This window comes from Pollicipes pollicipes, unplaced genomic scaffold, assembly GCF_011947565.3.
Source record: "Pollicipes pollicipes isolate AB1234 unplaced genomic scaffold, Ppol_2.1 Scaffold_2555;HRSCAF=2994_pilon_pilon_pilon, whole genome shotgun sequence".
NCBI lineage: Eukaryota > Metazoa > Arthropoda > Thecostraca > Pollicipedomorpha > Pollicipedidae > Pollicipes > Pollicipes pollicipes.
In genome coordinates, this window is record NW_023596136.1 from 10,218,112 (window position 1) to 10,234,323 (window position 16,212).

Genomic DNA, 16,212 nt, shown 5'->3' on the forward strand with positions numbered 1-16,212 from the left:
AGAAACATATTGTGCTCAACCGGATGACTTTTCAGCATTGGTAGTTCAGCCCTATATCATAGCAATAAGTCCATGACGTCTTACTCACTTCCACATTGTCATTAAAGAAAGCCTCTGTCTAGCTCATGCTGCGGCTTTCTTCTACATAACACAATTTGAAAGTCTGCACCGCACGATGTACTGCTACGCATGCGGGCTATGACGCGTCGCAGTTGCTCGGTGTGTAACGGGCGATACCTGGAACCGGCTGGTGACCACACGCGGCAGGCGTACTGCCAGCTCCGGCTCCGAGGAGTCAACCTGGCGGGCGGTCGCGGTACCAATGCTGGCGAAAGTACCGGCTAATGTCGTCCGCGTCCGCATCAGGTGTGGACCTGGTTGGATGCTTAGATGAGACGACAGGCTGCGCACTGCGCCACATCGAGTTCAGCCAGTGTCTGAACAATACGATAACATCAGTGTCTGAACAGTATAAGCTATTTCAGCATTATGCGGCACTCGATGTGAAGTTGATACCTAAGTTTGATGGATCGGACGGGGCAAGTGTCGTGGAGTGGATCTAGAAAATGGAGATGATATGCACGCTTTGTCGGCGCGATGAAGAGCAAGCGGAGATGCGACAGCAAGTCGTCATACGGTTGAGACCGAGGGGAGGCGCGCTGTCAGTACACCGGCATTTGCCAGCAGCGGATAAGAAGATCCAGAGAAGATAAAAAGTGCGTTGAAGAGGGCCTTTGCGTTAGATAAGTTCACGGCTTATGAACGATTTATGGATCGTAGGCTCGGGGCGGGAAAAACGGTAGATGTTTTCCTCGCGGAATTCCAGCAGCTTGCGTGCCTGTTCGGGGGGCTCAGTGAAGGTGGCCTTTGCTGTGCATTTGTGGCGGGGCCACCGGAAGCTGTGAAGCAGGTGTTGAAGGCGGGAGCGCGAATGGATTCGCTTTCCCTGAACGAATTTGCGGACCGGGCCCGCGCCGTGTTACGCGAAGAGTCAGGCGCGGCCGCCATGCTTGCTGGCGGTGGGCAGACAGTGGCGGCGGTAAGCGGCGAGGCCCGTGTTTTACCTGCGGGGAGGTAGCACACATCGCCCGCGAGTGCCCACGTGACCGACGCTCCGGAGGCGGGCAGTGGCAATCGGCTGCAGGTGGCGGCTCACGTCCGTACACGGCACGCGGTGGTGATCCACCCGCCCTTCGGTGCTACCGTTGTCGGGCACGGGGACATGTCGCCACCCGCTGCCCAAACGGGAAGCGAGAGGAGGCACCTGCGCCGGCCTCCTCTCGGGACTGAGGCATCTTACTGGCGCTACCGGTAAGAAAGCTGGAAATCGACGGAGCACGGCGCACCGTGCTGATTTACTCTGGGTGCACACGGACGCTGGTGCACGGGTCCGTCTGCCGTCGGTGGCGGAGGCGAACAGTGCAGGTGGTGACTAAGCGGCCAGCAGCTGGAGTACGCGGGCACTGGGAACATTCAGCTCGCTGTGTCAGGCTGCTGGGCAGTGGTGATGAGCGCCCTGGTGGTCGGGGAAAAGCCCCTCGGGTTTGGTGTGATAATGGGGATGGACGCTGTCCAGACTCTAGGGGAGTGACTGTCCGCTCGCCCTCTGACGTACAGTTTGCCTGCGAAGAAGTGGGCGCGGCGTGTGTTGCCGCCGCCGGGGAGCCGCAGCAGAATGGGAAACTGATTGATGAGAACGAGGACTTCTGCGTGACATTCGACCCAGTTCTACTGTGCTGGATAGTGTCGTGGAAGTGGGCCGGGGGCAGCCCGCCGAGTGAGCTGCTGAGCGCGGTGGATGAGTACCCGGTGCCGGCGGAGACGCGCGCCGAGTACGAGGCAGAACCTGACAATTGCATCAGGGATGGCTTGCTGCGTGATTGCGATGGCGACAGATGGGGGCTGCTGTGGCGCTGCTGGACTCGAAGAAAGCGTTTCTGCAGATTCACTTGGAGGAGGCTCTCTGGCCGTACCAGACCGTCTGGTTCAGGGGGAAAAGGTTCGCGCTGACAAGGCTCGGCTTCGGGCTAAACGTTGCGCCGTCAATCATGCAAACGGTGCTGGACACGACCGTGGCACAGGACTGGCGTGTCGCGGCAGCTGTTTTGTCGTGCGTTAATGCCATTCTGGTGGGCGAAGCCAAGCTGCCTGTCTCCGAGGTGACCAATCATCTCCGAGCCTATGGTCTTGAGAACAAAGCCCCAGAGCGAGCGAAGGACGGCTTTCGCATCCTCGGACTGAGGGTCTGGAGAGAAGCCGACTGGAAACCTGAAATGGAACAGAGACAATCAGATCAAGTGCGTGACAAAGCCATTGACAAGGCGAAAGGTGTTCTCCATCTGCGGGCAGCTGACCAGCGACCATTCGGCCTGCGGCTGGCGCCTCCCAGCTGCCTCGTTCGTCAAACGATTGGTCAGTGAAGTGACGAACGGCTGGGACGATCCCGTCGAGTAGGTAAACGTGCTGCGGCTGGTTGAGGAGGTGATAGCCAGAATGAAGGCCAACGACCCGGTTAATGGTCGATGGGACGTGAGCGGCGATGCGATGGCTGTCTGGACAGACGCGAGCTCGCTGGCGCTCGGTGCGGTCCTCGAGGTAAATAGAGAAGTGGTCAAAGATGCCAGCTGGCTCTGTCGGCCAGATGACGGGGCTCATATCAACCTCTCAGAGCTGGATGATGTGCTGAAGGGGGTCAACATGGCTCTCCAGTGACGGGCCGTGAACATAGACATCGTCACAGACTGTCTTACGGTGTTGCAGTGTGTTACGGACGCTCTCAGTGGCAAGGCACGTCTGCGATCCAAGGCTGCATCGGAGAGGCCCACCCGAAGGAGGCTCTGTACGCTCAAGTCTTTTGGTGGATGAGTACAGCCTGAACGTTCGTGTTAGATGCGTTCCCTGTGCATCCAACAGAGCAGACATCCTGACCAGTGTGCCGGGGAAATGGCTGCGCGTGCGCGACGCAGCAGATGTAAGTGCTGACGCAGCCGAGGCGCGGCGATGCCGCTGCCCTCGGTATCGCGGATGTGATCGGCGGCGATGGTGATGGAGACGGTGCCGGCAGTCTTGCCGGCGCGCCAGGCGCCGCGGACGAGTGCACCGCTGGTATCGCTGCCCGGGTAACGGCTGGCTGCGCTACTGAAGCTGGGACCGCGGCCTGCGAGACCGGCGCGGGAGTGAACGAGGTGGCCGCAGCAGCTGACGCTGTGGAGGTGCGCCTGTCTGCAGATGATGATTCCGATGCCTCCCGGAGGAAGGTCAGGAAAATACATCACACTGCAGGACATCCTGGCACCCGGAGGACGCTCTTCTTCGCCAGGCGAGTGCTACCGGGGGTATCAAAGGGTCTGGTCAGGGAAGTAGTGTCAGACTGTGAACTGTGCTGCTGGATCGATCCTGCACCTGTGGAGTGGCGGAGGGAGAGCTGAGTGTGGACACGGTATGGAAGAGGGTGGCAAGTGAACCATGTTCACGGTAAGACATATCTAACTCTGATAGACCGCGGCCCGAGCCGCTTTCCTATCTGGCGTTCGCTGAGGCTCCAGATAAGCGCTACTGTGGTAGGAGAGCTGGAGTCTGTTTTTTGGGACGAGACGCACCCAGCGAACTGCTCGTGGACAATGATCCTGCGTTCCGCAGCAGGCGGTTTCATGCCTTCGTGACCTGATCTGGAGTGCGGCTCCGTTTCCGCTGCGCGCACGTAACGTCGGGAAACAGCATCATCGAAAGATGTCACCGTAGTATTGAGGTGATTGCTGCCCGTAAGGGCTGTACCGTGGCCGAAGCAATATATCGGCGTAACGTGGCTCAGAAGGATTAAGAGACGGCCGACTCCGCTCCAGCTAGTCTGTTATACCGTTACAGAGTGCGCGTGCAGGGACTGGACGGATAGGGTGTGCAAGGGTGCCAGGGACAAGAAATGTCGGCGGGAAACAGAGCGAGCTGAAAATCGGCATGGTCCCGGGAATGGTGTTTGCGTTCGGCCCGCCCCGTGCACGCTGTGACACGATGTATGAGAAAGGTGAGGTGACTCGTGCGCTCTCTGATCAGCGTGTTGATGTAAGCGGCGTGACGAGGCATGTTAGGGAACTCCGCCGCCGTGTGCTGTCCGAGGGCGAGTGTGAGGACGCTGCAAGTGCAGCCGACGAGGATGATGGTGGGCCGCTGGTGATCTGGCCACGAGCAGTGGAACAGAATGACACTGATGATGTTGGGGGAGGTGGGCGAAAGCAACCCGGTCCGAGAACGTCCCGGCGTGTACACCGGCCGAACCCGGATACAAAGATTGCTGTTGAGTGTTATATGACTTAAAAGTCAGGGGGAGTTTGATGTGCAATGATGATCCGTTTTCGCCGGCTCGCTTCTATGCTCTGTCCCGAGGTGCGAGTTTCAGCCGCTTGGCGGCGGGGCGGCGGCGGGCCAGGAGCGGAGTGTTTTGGGCGGCGGCCGAGGGGGGGGGGGGTGACGTTAATATCAGTGTCCTGAACAATACACTTGCCAGGGAGAAACACGGTGCTAAAAAACGCCCTTCTTATGGTGACCTCCCCCCTCCCCCTCCAAAAATCCCCGGATATAGCTTAGTTGTTAAAAGGGACAGAGTTTTCTTCGTTTTATTGCTATCTTGACTTTGCGACCAGAACAGAAAACAGGAGCTACCGTGAGATCAATTCTGTTTATATTTTGAAGAAAATAAACTGCAAAAATCCAGCGTTCAAAGACTGCATGAAATAAATCACTGGCGCCCTTAATTTACAATGGCTTTGTGGACTATTTCTGAAACGATTGGATTCAGAACCTTTGTCAGAATTTTTTATCTGGGTTTTACATACATTAAGGACATCGCGAAGGTTGAGTGCAGATCGATATGCTTGATATAAATTTAAAGATGAAAATTGTATTGTAGATCGAGTGGCCATTAATGTGTATCAACATGTCCAAGCCAAGCTTGGCTTGAAATGTTCAACATCCAGTCAGAACTGATTAATGATACAGTTTTTGTAATGTGCGCCCGCAAATGCGCGCCCGCAAATCTTAGCAACAAAAACCTCCACACCAGGCGTTGCAGCCTCCGTAGTCCGCGGAGCGTTAGCTCAGTGGATAACTTTTGGTCGTGGCCCATCGGTGGACGAAAATTATGAAACTTCTGAAATATTTGCCTTTAGGCACTTGCATCGATTGGTGGTACCAGTTATGCAACATTATTTTGAGCATGCGCACGCGCAAATTTTAGTAACAAGGACCTCGACGCCAGCCGTAGTAGTCTCCCATGGCCGCGCGGCGTCGGCCGAGCAGCCGATACCAAGCCGTGGCCAACGGGTGTTCGAAAATAAAGACGCTTCTGAAAGAAGCACGTTTGAACACTTCGGGACATTAAATCTCACATTTAGAAGACAGTCTTGGCGCATATTTCACTTGCGCATTTTCAAATCGATGATAGGAACGGATTGGGTCTTAAAGCACCACAAAGTGGCGCTGGAATCTGGTCGGGGAATTCGAAGAGTAAATGTAGAATCTGTCTGGAAGATGGATTACCACGGCGTCCGCCGTCTGGTGACACTTGCAGTGGCCGATGCCGTTTCGTTTTTTGGAAGCTGGAACCCAGGCCATCACTGTCCTTGCACTCGAGGTTGTAGACGGCACGTCAAAATATGTCAATGTAATTTGCTTCACTAATCCATCCTGAAAAAATGAGCGTTCTCAGGCAAACGTGGGATGGCCTTGTTCGTTTTCTTTTGACTTATTTCAACCCACTCTATTGAACAGTAACGAGGCTACCACTCTACTCAACAATATTGAGACCCCTTATTTCCCTCCAGGCAAGGGCCCTTGAGTGGGGCACATTAACGTTTCAGGTCAAAGCCTAAAGGCCATCCCGTCCTAACGCAAAGTGCTTCTGGCTGTCATGCTGGTGACGATCGATCTCTTCATCGATCCGGAGGTCATTAGAAGGATAAATCGTAACAAATTGTTCCCCTTCCGGACACGGGAGGCCTTCTGACCCGCGCACTTGGCCCTGGATCAGCACAGAGATCCTCACTGACGCAACAATATCCCTGATCGCCGCAGGTGGTCCAATAGTTGTCACATAGACTCTGTAGGACTCCTTGAACATAGATTGTAGGTGAAATGGGGATCCCAAATTTGTATCAGCATAGGTAATCCATGTTTGTCTTGAAATGCTCAAGATTCAGTCAGAACTGAACAGTGATAAATACTATGTAACATGGTTTAAACATGCGCGCTCGCAAGTGATAGCAACAACAGCCTCAATACCCGGCGTTGCGGTCTCCGTAGGCCGCGCGGCGTCGGCCCTGTGGTTGTAGCATTAAGTAGCGGTCCATGAGCAACCGAAAAAGAGGACGCATCGTGAGAAGATGGCTGGTGAACTAATTAAATCGGCATATATTTTAAATGTAGTGCAAAAGTAGGTCAAACACAACCTTAATCTGAAAAGGGGGAGGCAGTTAACACTGCCGCCCCCCCACACCTTGAAACGTGGGAGCATGGCCCCCCTGCCGCCCCCCCCCCCCGTTCTTACGCCCATGGGAAACATAAGTGGAAAAGACTGTTGTGGAGAACAAAATGTCTTTTCAGTGACTATGTTCATTAATACATCATTGTCTAATTGCGCCACCGTACCTTACGCAACATTGATTGAGGGCCAATTGACTGGTGTATGGAAATCGTTCTCACGAACGTCGGATATGAATGACTCGACAATCATGTCTTCCTTGATTTTTATCGCCACATGGACATAAAAAGGGGGTACAGGGGGCCCATGACCCCTCCACTTTTCAAGGTGAGGAGCCAGCAGTGTTAACTGCCCCCCCCCCCCCAGCTTTTCAGACCAAAGTTACGTTTAGCTTTCTTTTGCATCACATCTAACATGCATGCGGATTTGCCCTGTTCATCAGCCATCTTGCTCAAGATACGTCATCTTTTTCGTTTGCTCATTGGTCGTCGCTTAGTGTCAAATCCGCAGGCCGACGCCGCGCGGCCTATGCAGACTTTAACGCCGGAAGTCAAGGCTGTTATTGCTGACGTGTGAGCGCGCATGTTCAAAGCCATAGTAAATAGTTTTTCATCAGCAATGAGCTCTGGCTGAATCTTTAACATTTTAAGACGAATTAGCCTTGTTAATACAAATTTGTGACCCGTTTCATCTACAATGTGCGTTCAGGTAGTCTTTCGGATCTCTGAAGAACACAGCCAAACACGGAGCTGCAGTCTTTCAGACCATGATTGGACCACCTGCGGCGATCAGGCATGTTGTTGCCTCTGTGAGGGCTCCTACGCTGATCTGGGACCAACTGCGCGGGTCAGAAGGTCCTCCGTGTCAGGGAGAGGAACCATATGATGTGATATATAATTATAATGGCCTCAGGATCGACCAGGAGATCCCGCCCCGTGGCGTCAGAATTACGGCCAGAGAGCGCTTCGCGATGGGACGGAGTGGCCCTTCAGCCCTTGACCGGAACCGGTAATGTGCCCCTGGTGGTCTATTCAAGTGGCCCACTGCCCGGAAAGAATAAGGAGTCTCATTACTTCAATTGCTGACGCCACCATGGGTCGGACAGCTTTTGGGTCACGAGCATGCATCATGCAGTTGGTTTCATAGCATTATCTGCCTGAGCTGCTGAAGTCAAACATCCGTTTTGTAAGACGCCCGCAAACCACTGCATCCATGTATTTTGAAGGAGCGCACATGCGCCGCCGCACGCGCTGACGCAAGCTTTTTAGCCAGTGCGATAGTCTTTTTTTACCCAACTGATATGTGTGTTTCGCTGCGACCCCTAGTTACCAGCATGGAAGCCCACTTTTTGTCCGCCGCTTGACTTTTTGTTGACAGTTTTTGAAATGTTTGGGCGATTTTGGCATCGCGTGTGTGGCGAAGCGAATGTTGAGTTGCCCATGGTTAGCCAACGGAGCATGTTTGCACGCGCCATGCGAGGTACATCACACTGAGGAGCGTTATGTTTTACCAGGATGGATCGTAACATCAGGCCTAGGAGGTAATTAATCTTGAACGACTGCAAAAACGCGAAAGTTGTCACCAAAAGCCTCAGTCACCGTCATGCTATCCGCTAATTTGCTGCGTAATTGAGCTGCAAACTTGATGAGTCCATGTTTGTTCATAGTGTAAGAAATAACCCATCCTCAAGCTAACTTTGTTTCCTCGCTGACCCTGAGTTGAACTATCCATTGTGGTATAATTTTCCCAAGAGGAGCAGTTTTGAGCCCTAGACGTTCGGGGCTGAGAGGTAGAATGACCCCAGGTGCTGCTGGGTTAATGACGTTATGCGCCGTAATCAAGATTTGTATTACGATACTCAGTGATGTCAGACGGCTTGACAGCCGGTCATAACAGCACTTCCTCATCAGTCTGGGCTGACGTTCATTACAGGCTACCGCGTAACGAACATGGCGGCCCCAGCACAAACTGTCATTAACATAACAAGCTCGGTGCAGGACAACCAGCAATTTATGCACTCCGCTGGACAACGCATGGCCACCTGCAGACAGGAACACGTACGTGTGGCACTATGATTGCATGCTGTTGTCCCAGTTGAATTGTTTTGAAGCCGTGTTGTTACAACCCTGGTCTGCCTGTTTAACAAATCCACCGCGCATTGGTATCGAAGTGGTTAGTTAGTGGTGGCGGCCCCCCCCCCCCCCCCCCACGCGGAGCATATTCAGCCGTGTCAGGGAGCATTGGGATGCCGAGGCCGCAGACAATAATGGGTCATCCGAGATATCCCAGATGCGTATATTTATTTTTGTCGCAACAGTAAAATTCATCGGGGATTTCTTGCTTTCTTTTCCAACTGGCTCTCGCTGGCTCACTGGCTTATGAGCTGCGGCTCATCAGTTCGGTATGGATTAATGCATGGAGCGCGTGTGCCTGCCAGGGAGGGGGAAGCGTGCTCCTGGCACCTTTTGCGTGTCGTCCCCTCCCCGCCGCTGGTGGCGATGGAGATGTATATACTACATATTGTAATATACGCCTTGCCCCTGCCTACTACCTTGCCCCTAGCTACCACCTTGTCCCTCTGGTACGGCCGTCCCACGACCCTTACGGCAAGCGTACAATCGTGAATATGGCCTGCTGTGACCTGACCTGTCCCGAGCCGCCGGGGACAACAGCCGGCAGCCGAGGCTAGTGGTGTGACCCGGCGCCGCTCCGCCGTGGAGGCGGAGGAGATGACGGTAGCGGAGGTGCAGGGGATGTGGCGATAGGGGATAGTCGTTCTGCCGCAGCCGATATCATACACATTCTTCACTCCATCACTGGGCCCGGCCGGGCACCACGTGCCACACGCCTTCCTGCAACACTTCGTGCTGCAGGTACGTGATTTCGTTGTTGCGTCCAGGTCGCGCTAGGCTCTACCCAGAAGGCGGGACATAACGGTGGAGGGCACAAAGGAGCTTGCCGATCGGTGGAGATGACACTCAGGTCCGGCGAGTGTGTGCGGCGCTGAAGTGTCGTTGATAGTTGACGCGAGTTTGTGTTGCAGCTGATTTGGAAACTTGATCTCATGCGTATGTCAATAGAGATGTGTCGTACTGTTGTGGGATGCGTCGTTATGTTGTGGAAAATGTTCTATCGTTCTGCTTGAGATACCTTATTCTGTTGTGCTGTGATATGGGCATGCAAGTTTGCTTGCAAAGCTGATTTGCAGGTTTCTCGTTTTTTCTTCACCGTTTGTCAATAGAGGCGCGCTGTTCTACCACGAAGAGCGTTGCTCGGCTATAGAATACGTCATTCAGCTGTGGGGTGAGTTGTTCTGCCGTGCTGTGTTCCGACAACGCGACGCCGTGTTGTGACGCGTCTTCGGCGTATGCCGATGGAGACGCGTCGTTTTGCTGTGCACTGGGTGAATCTGCTGAGATGCGTCGTCCTGTCGCCCTGATGCGGATGGACCATTCTGCTGGGCTACGTTATGGCTGCACACATTTGTGTTGTTACGCTGATCTGAATGTCTTTGTTTTTGTCTCTGGTGGGTTTCGATGGAGATGGAGCAATACATTGCATGGTTGTATATTGCAAGTTTGTCAACACGATGATTAGAAAAGGGTTGAAACTGTGGAGAGTGCTCAGAGGCCTCCCAAACGTCTGCTTGGTCTGGGAACGTTTTTTTTGTAAGATTCTCTGCGTCAGTGTAGGTCATCGCGCTTCAGAATGTTCAACTATATCCATAATCCAATTGGCCGGTCACGGGGACAATCGGGTATTCTCATGTGAGATAATCTGCGTTGACGCTGGGAACCTAGCCAAAGAAGAACGGCACGAGACGAAAAGCCTCCGCTGAACTTCTAGTAAAGCGACCTCTCGATAGGTTTTGAAAACTCTCGTTAGGCTTGCCTGTTTTCAATGTACATGCGTTCTCCTAGTCTCTGCAAAGAGCGACATTCTATGAGGACCTTGAAGAGGTCTTTCGCTCTCGAGACGTTCTTGTTTGCAAGGTCCCTGGCGTCAGCGCAAGTTATCTCGCGTGAGATCGCTCAGTTCCGTCATTTTTCCAATTCGTTGATCACAGACATAATCAAGCATTCTAATGCGAGGCAAGTTATGATAGCGCTAAGCACCTCGCAAAAAAAAGAACGGCCAGGGACAAGAATAAGTTTTCGTAAAATGTTCCTGTCTGCGGAGAGAAGATAGACCACTCTACACACTCTGTGATCTCTGCATAGGCTTGCCTGCTTTCTAAAGCGGAGACGCACTGGACACAGCGATCACAAAAATCGAACCGGAATACCCCACCCATATAGGCATGAAGAACGTGGCGCTTATGCGCCTGCCTCGTTAGTTCGTCGTTTTTCATCTCCTTATTCAGCTTTTTGTGATTTTGGCACGTCGACATTTTCCCATGCAACCATTGTTTACACATGACCGCCGAGCGCTCCACCATTTATCCGTCCGCCAATTTGGCACCTACATTCTTTTACAAGCCACCATTCTGCTGGTCGCCGTTTGGTGTTCACCTTTACGGCATGTCGACATTTTGATGTTCACATGTTGTAATTCTCCATTCAGCAGCTTCCCATTTTGGCGTGTCCATTGCTCCATGTCCCCGTTTTATAGTTCGCCGTCAAGTTGAATCGATTATCCGGCACGTCGATATTTTTTGCATCTCGCCAATATGGAAGTCGTCATGTAGTGGCCAACAAAAAGGCATTTAGCAAATTATGAGTCGAGTTGAAAGCACTGCATGTGGTTGTGATCACTTCTGTTGTCAATGTTTTCACAGATTTGGATCGCATTCTGAATTCAAGTGTTTTTTTTCTTCTCGTTGCTTAACCTGGGTCTCCACTGAAACCACGAGTAGAGGTTCGAAGTGTCGAGTTTTGTCAATCTAGCAATGCTTTTTTGATAGCGTCGTTAAACAAGGTACCTGTTATATATATATATATATATATATATATATATATATATATATATGTATATACATATGTATATACATAATGTATAATGGACATATATGCCTGTTCAATTTTGCTCCTAGTGTACTGAACAGGGACGAAGCCAAGAGGGAGGGGCGGAGCCCCTCACTTCCCGGCGACACCCATTTTTTATCTCGTCTTCCTCTTTGGATGGCTCCCGACAGAAAGTTCAAAATCGGCTTGATGTGCATTTATCAAGTCCCTCCGTGTCGAGTTGCGGTTGGTTGCATAACGGTTGCGTGGTCGTGGTTGAGCCCCTGATACTGAAGGTGCAGTATTACCAGAACAAGATCTCCCAACTCAAAATGCTCAAAACTGGAGCTCGAGACCTTTCTTGCTTCTTGTAATCGGACTAGCTCGTTCTGTACGCTCCCAGAATACCATCCCTTTCAATGACATCACTGCTGCGTCCATTTCTCAGTAGATGTGATTGTTCTGGCACGCGATCGTCGACTGCATTAGACGCATCGCATGTTTGCGTATGTGAATGCCAAGATCAAGTGTTTTCGACAATGTGTATAACACGGCACACGCCACCTATGTCTGATCTGCACATGGGGGTGCATACCAGCCGCCTGCATACCGCCCTGCCGGTGCGGGCACCGTTGCCAGGTGACCACGTCTCTGTTGTCATGCTCATGGCCCGGCCGTCAACCGCGAAAAAACGCACTGGCATCGTTTCATTATAATGGAGGTAACGTAACATGGCATCAGCTCAATACATACAGACGTGCGCAGACATATAGACATTACTATGACATGGCGCACGCATTAAAGCAACATCTGGGTATACAACGCCGCAGCATCAGGAGGGGGGGGGGGGGCGAGGCATGCCGAGTGGGCGAATGTCGCCGAGATGTATCTAGCTGTCGGCAGTGTCGCACCTGGCTCCGCCCTCAGGGTCGCTGACCAACCGCAGCCGATCGCCAGTCGCTGCAGGCGATCAGACAACACCTCGTTATTTGGGCACTAGAAATAGATCATGCAACGTGTTTACCAACATGGAAGCACATCAGTCTGGAAAATTATATCGTTGCGGCACCCACCTCAGATAAAGCGGGCTATTATGCAGTGCACCATGAGCTGAGCGAAGTTGACCGTGAGCAAAAGCAATGCACGCTACTTAGTATTCTGCCGTTGGCATGAACAACGATAAATGTCACGGGCTTTTCACAGAAGCATTGATGATAGATAGGCTCGACGGACCCTGCAATAACACCAAGGCTAAATTTATTAAATTTCCAGCAAAATGCAAGGATATATTTGCCAGCCACCTGGCACTGCAAATTAGAGCAAGCCAAGAAGTGCCAATAATTTTTTTCAGTGGCGAGTGCAGCGCTATCTCGGATGCTGGGACAGTGTTTTACACTGCAACTATCAAAGCCTGGTTGTATGCTTGAAAAAGTGTGGCAGAAGGCATATAACATAAGTCAGAAAGAACTTGAGCTCACTCTTTTTGGATTTGTGAGATGGGAGACCTTATTCTGACGGATAGGCTTAAAGCGCAAATGCGTGAGTAGGTTTCAAGCATGTGCTGTTGTAATGTCTGGTTTTATCCAGTTTGTCATACAACATGGCTTATGTAGGAAAAAGTACGCAGATAGGTTCTGCTTACCTATCCTCAGGCATAAATAGCAACTTGATGTTGTGCACATACGCAACGGTATAGCGGCGAGCTCGTGCCAGCTCAAGAGTCCGCTCTGCGGCTCACCTTATCCGCTATGCAGGGGCGTCTTGCAGACGTGCGCATGGGCGCAGACGTCGTAGCAGCATTTTTCTTTGGGAGAGCACTGGCCATCGTGGCCGCAGTAGCGCGGTCCTGCACTGCTTCTGTTGAACGCCGGGCACACGTCTCTCGCAGGAGGACACGTGCCGGGGTGGGCGGTCGCGGCGCCGACAGCGGCCGCCGCGCAGACGACCAGCAGCATGAGCAGCACGAGACGCATGGCGAGATCGGGACGGATGCTATGCAGGCCGGTGTCGAGTGCCGTGGTGCTGCCGATGGCCGGCGCCAGCTGCCTTTATACCGAGCCGTGGCGCCACCAGACCGGTCGGCCCCTGGACCTCGCCGACAGCGCCGAGCGGCCCGCTCCTGCGTTGGGACGGCCCAAGTCGCACCACTACCGAGAAGCAGCGACCCAGTTTGGCAGGAGTGAAGGGAAAGGCAGGGATGTCCCGCCGGGTACCGGCCGACGCAGAGCTGGCTTTGTTCAGCCTCGAGTCGTCCCGCGCCGGCCGCTGTAATGCGATGCTCGGTCTGCAGCAGTCGGAAACTTACCACGTGAAAGAGCCCTGTCGCTATGTACTAGGGAATTGAACGCTAATTGGATGTGACGATGTTGAACAGAAACGTAATATATTTACGTTTACCATCACACTTATTTCACTAAATGCACGTGCACGTGGTGGTTGTTCTGCGCCTAGCCAGTCTCACAGCAGACACAGAAAAGCACACAGGGAGAGAGATACACAGATACGCAGAGGGAGTCAGCTCCAGTCAATGAGCCGGCGATTTAAGACAGTCACCAACGGCTCACGCCAGGGGGTACGGACAGCCACCGCAAGCAGCCGGTTCCACACGGCGGAGGCGCAGTACAGAAACTGGCGCTGGGTGGCGGTCAGTCAGACGCGCGGCACACATAACAGGCCGACGACGTCCGAAACAGACCGAGTTTGACATTGGGAAGCTCAGCACGCATCACGAATACAACAAAACTGCTGTGCCTTGAAATGCGTACTGTTTGGGATTACCTTGACTCAGAGTGCCATTCAACAAGCGCGTGTCCAGCACGAGTGCGATGTGTGCAACAGATGATGACGCTTCTAGCTTAGTGCATGCATATGTACATGTCACTGCGTGTAAGGGCTACCTTACACTGCTCTTACTTTTAAATGGGATGTCTCACATTTGAAGATAGTGAAGCAAGCATCGGATGTGATGGAACTAGCTCGCTATTGGCATACTTTCAAGTAGAAAATGCTGCTTTAGGTAACACAGTTGCTCTGTTTAGTAAACATGTTCCTTGACACGTCATTGTTTCCTTACGTCATCACACATTGTACAACATTGAGTGAGCGTACATTGCACAACAGTGACTGAGAGGCAACTGGCGGCCGTCATATCTGGAAATCGTGCTCACAAACGCCACATATGGACGCCTCGCCCATGATATTTTTCTTGTCCTTGATCGCTGCATGCCTTATGGCATATCGTAGTTTGTATGACGTTTTCACGACGTCATGAATGCCAAGATGACCACGATGTACTTTCCCCGATCTACTCTCCTTGAAATACTCTCCCCATTTTCGTGGGCGGATAGCTAAAAAACTAGAGGGATTTAGGTCTTACAAAGGACAGGGCTGCGAGCCGCACCAAAAGGTCGTCAAAATGGTTATGTCGGTTCAAAACCTCATACCAATGTGGAACATTCCCTTTGAAGGTTATTTTTGCACTTTGCAAATACATACACTATTCCCAATCTATCCAGATCTATGCGTCATTCTTTGGCTTTGCTGGACAAACACAGGAAGTGATGTTCTGGTCTTGCTGGCTTTAAAGCTTGTCACATGCTGTAGTTCCTGGAGAAAAAGATAAATGGAAATCATGCAAATAGAGAAAACGAAAGGGATGGAAATCCACAGAGGTAAAAAGTTGTCCGAGATAAAAGTAAACAAGCGCATAGCCAACATGATTCAGGCAGAAGATTCATCAGGTTTCGACACTTGGTATGATAGAGGATGTTGCCGGGACACCGATAGTGTAATGATTAAGCAGCGCTTTTGGGAAACCAGGAGTAGGGGTTCGACTCGCTGTGTTGGCTGCCCTTCCGGCCAGGGTGAGAGGCAGACGACGCTACGCAACCTCAGCAGCTGAGTGCGTCGTAGGGCCCTAATGACGGACCGGCATGGTGCCTGGGCGCGCTCGGTTGCACCCGTGGCTCCAATGGGTTCTGCTACCTCGCGCCCCTGTGGCCTGTCATGCTGACCGGCTCGCGCTCTCGCGGCAAACGCCCTCAGCGGCAGTCAGGCTTCGCACCTTCACGGCCGAGCCATGCGCAGTGCGCCCTGAGCATGTCAGGTGCCCGATGTACTATCAACGCGATGCCTCCACGCTCCTGGAGCTTCCTTCTCTAGCCCTTGGCTGGGGCGGTCACGAGCAACGGAGGCTCCCGCGGAAAGAGGCGCCGTGCACCCGCGGCGCCCGTCGTTAGTTCCATCTGTTTTTTTTTTGCTAGCTCTGGTCCTGGACTGTCTAGTGTGCAATGTTGGTTCCTGGTTCTCACTTTTCCTCCTCAAAACGAGATCTTGGATCCTAATTCAAACTTTATTCTCATAAACCCATCCCCCTGGTTCCTGGATGTTACTGGTTGTTGCGTGCCCAGCGTAGAAACGCAATCTGCATAGAAGCACGTCGGTCCAGAATAGGTGTATGGCTGATAAAAGCGGTGAACGATCGCAATTGCTTGCTACGTCATCAGTAAGCTTTATTAAAACGCTTTGTCAGTCATGGACCTCATCTGGAACATGCAGCATCCCGCAAAGCAAAGGAGCACCCCACAGCCGCCGCCGGCGAGAGGAGGCAAAGGAGCACCCCTACGACCGCCGCCGACGGCAGGCAGCGAGGGAGCGCACCCACTGCCGCTGCCGACGGCAGGCAACAGTTTGCCGCAGAAACATATTGTGCTCAACCGGATAATTTTTCAGCATTGGTAATTCAGCCCTATACCATAGCAATAAGTCCATGACGTCTCACTCGCTTCCACATTGTCA

At 52.5% G+C, this 16,212-nt stretch overlaps 1 long non-coding RNA gene across 1 annotated transcript; it reads right to left on the reverse strand.

The window, feature by feature from the left end:
- Positions 1 to 12,112: 12,112 nt before the first annotated feature.
- Positions 12,113 to 13,436, reverse strand: LOC119110197 (uncharacterized). The gene is made up of 2 exons (XR_005095457.1): positions 13,154 to 13,436; positions 12,113 to 12,375 (listed from the first exon to the last, which is right to left on the reverse strand). It is a non-coding gene; the product is annotated as an uncharacterized LOC119110197 (long non-coding RNA).
- Positions 13,437 to 16,212: the final 2,776 nt, after the last annotated feature.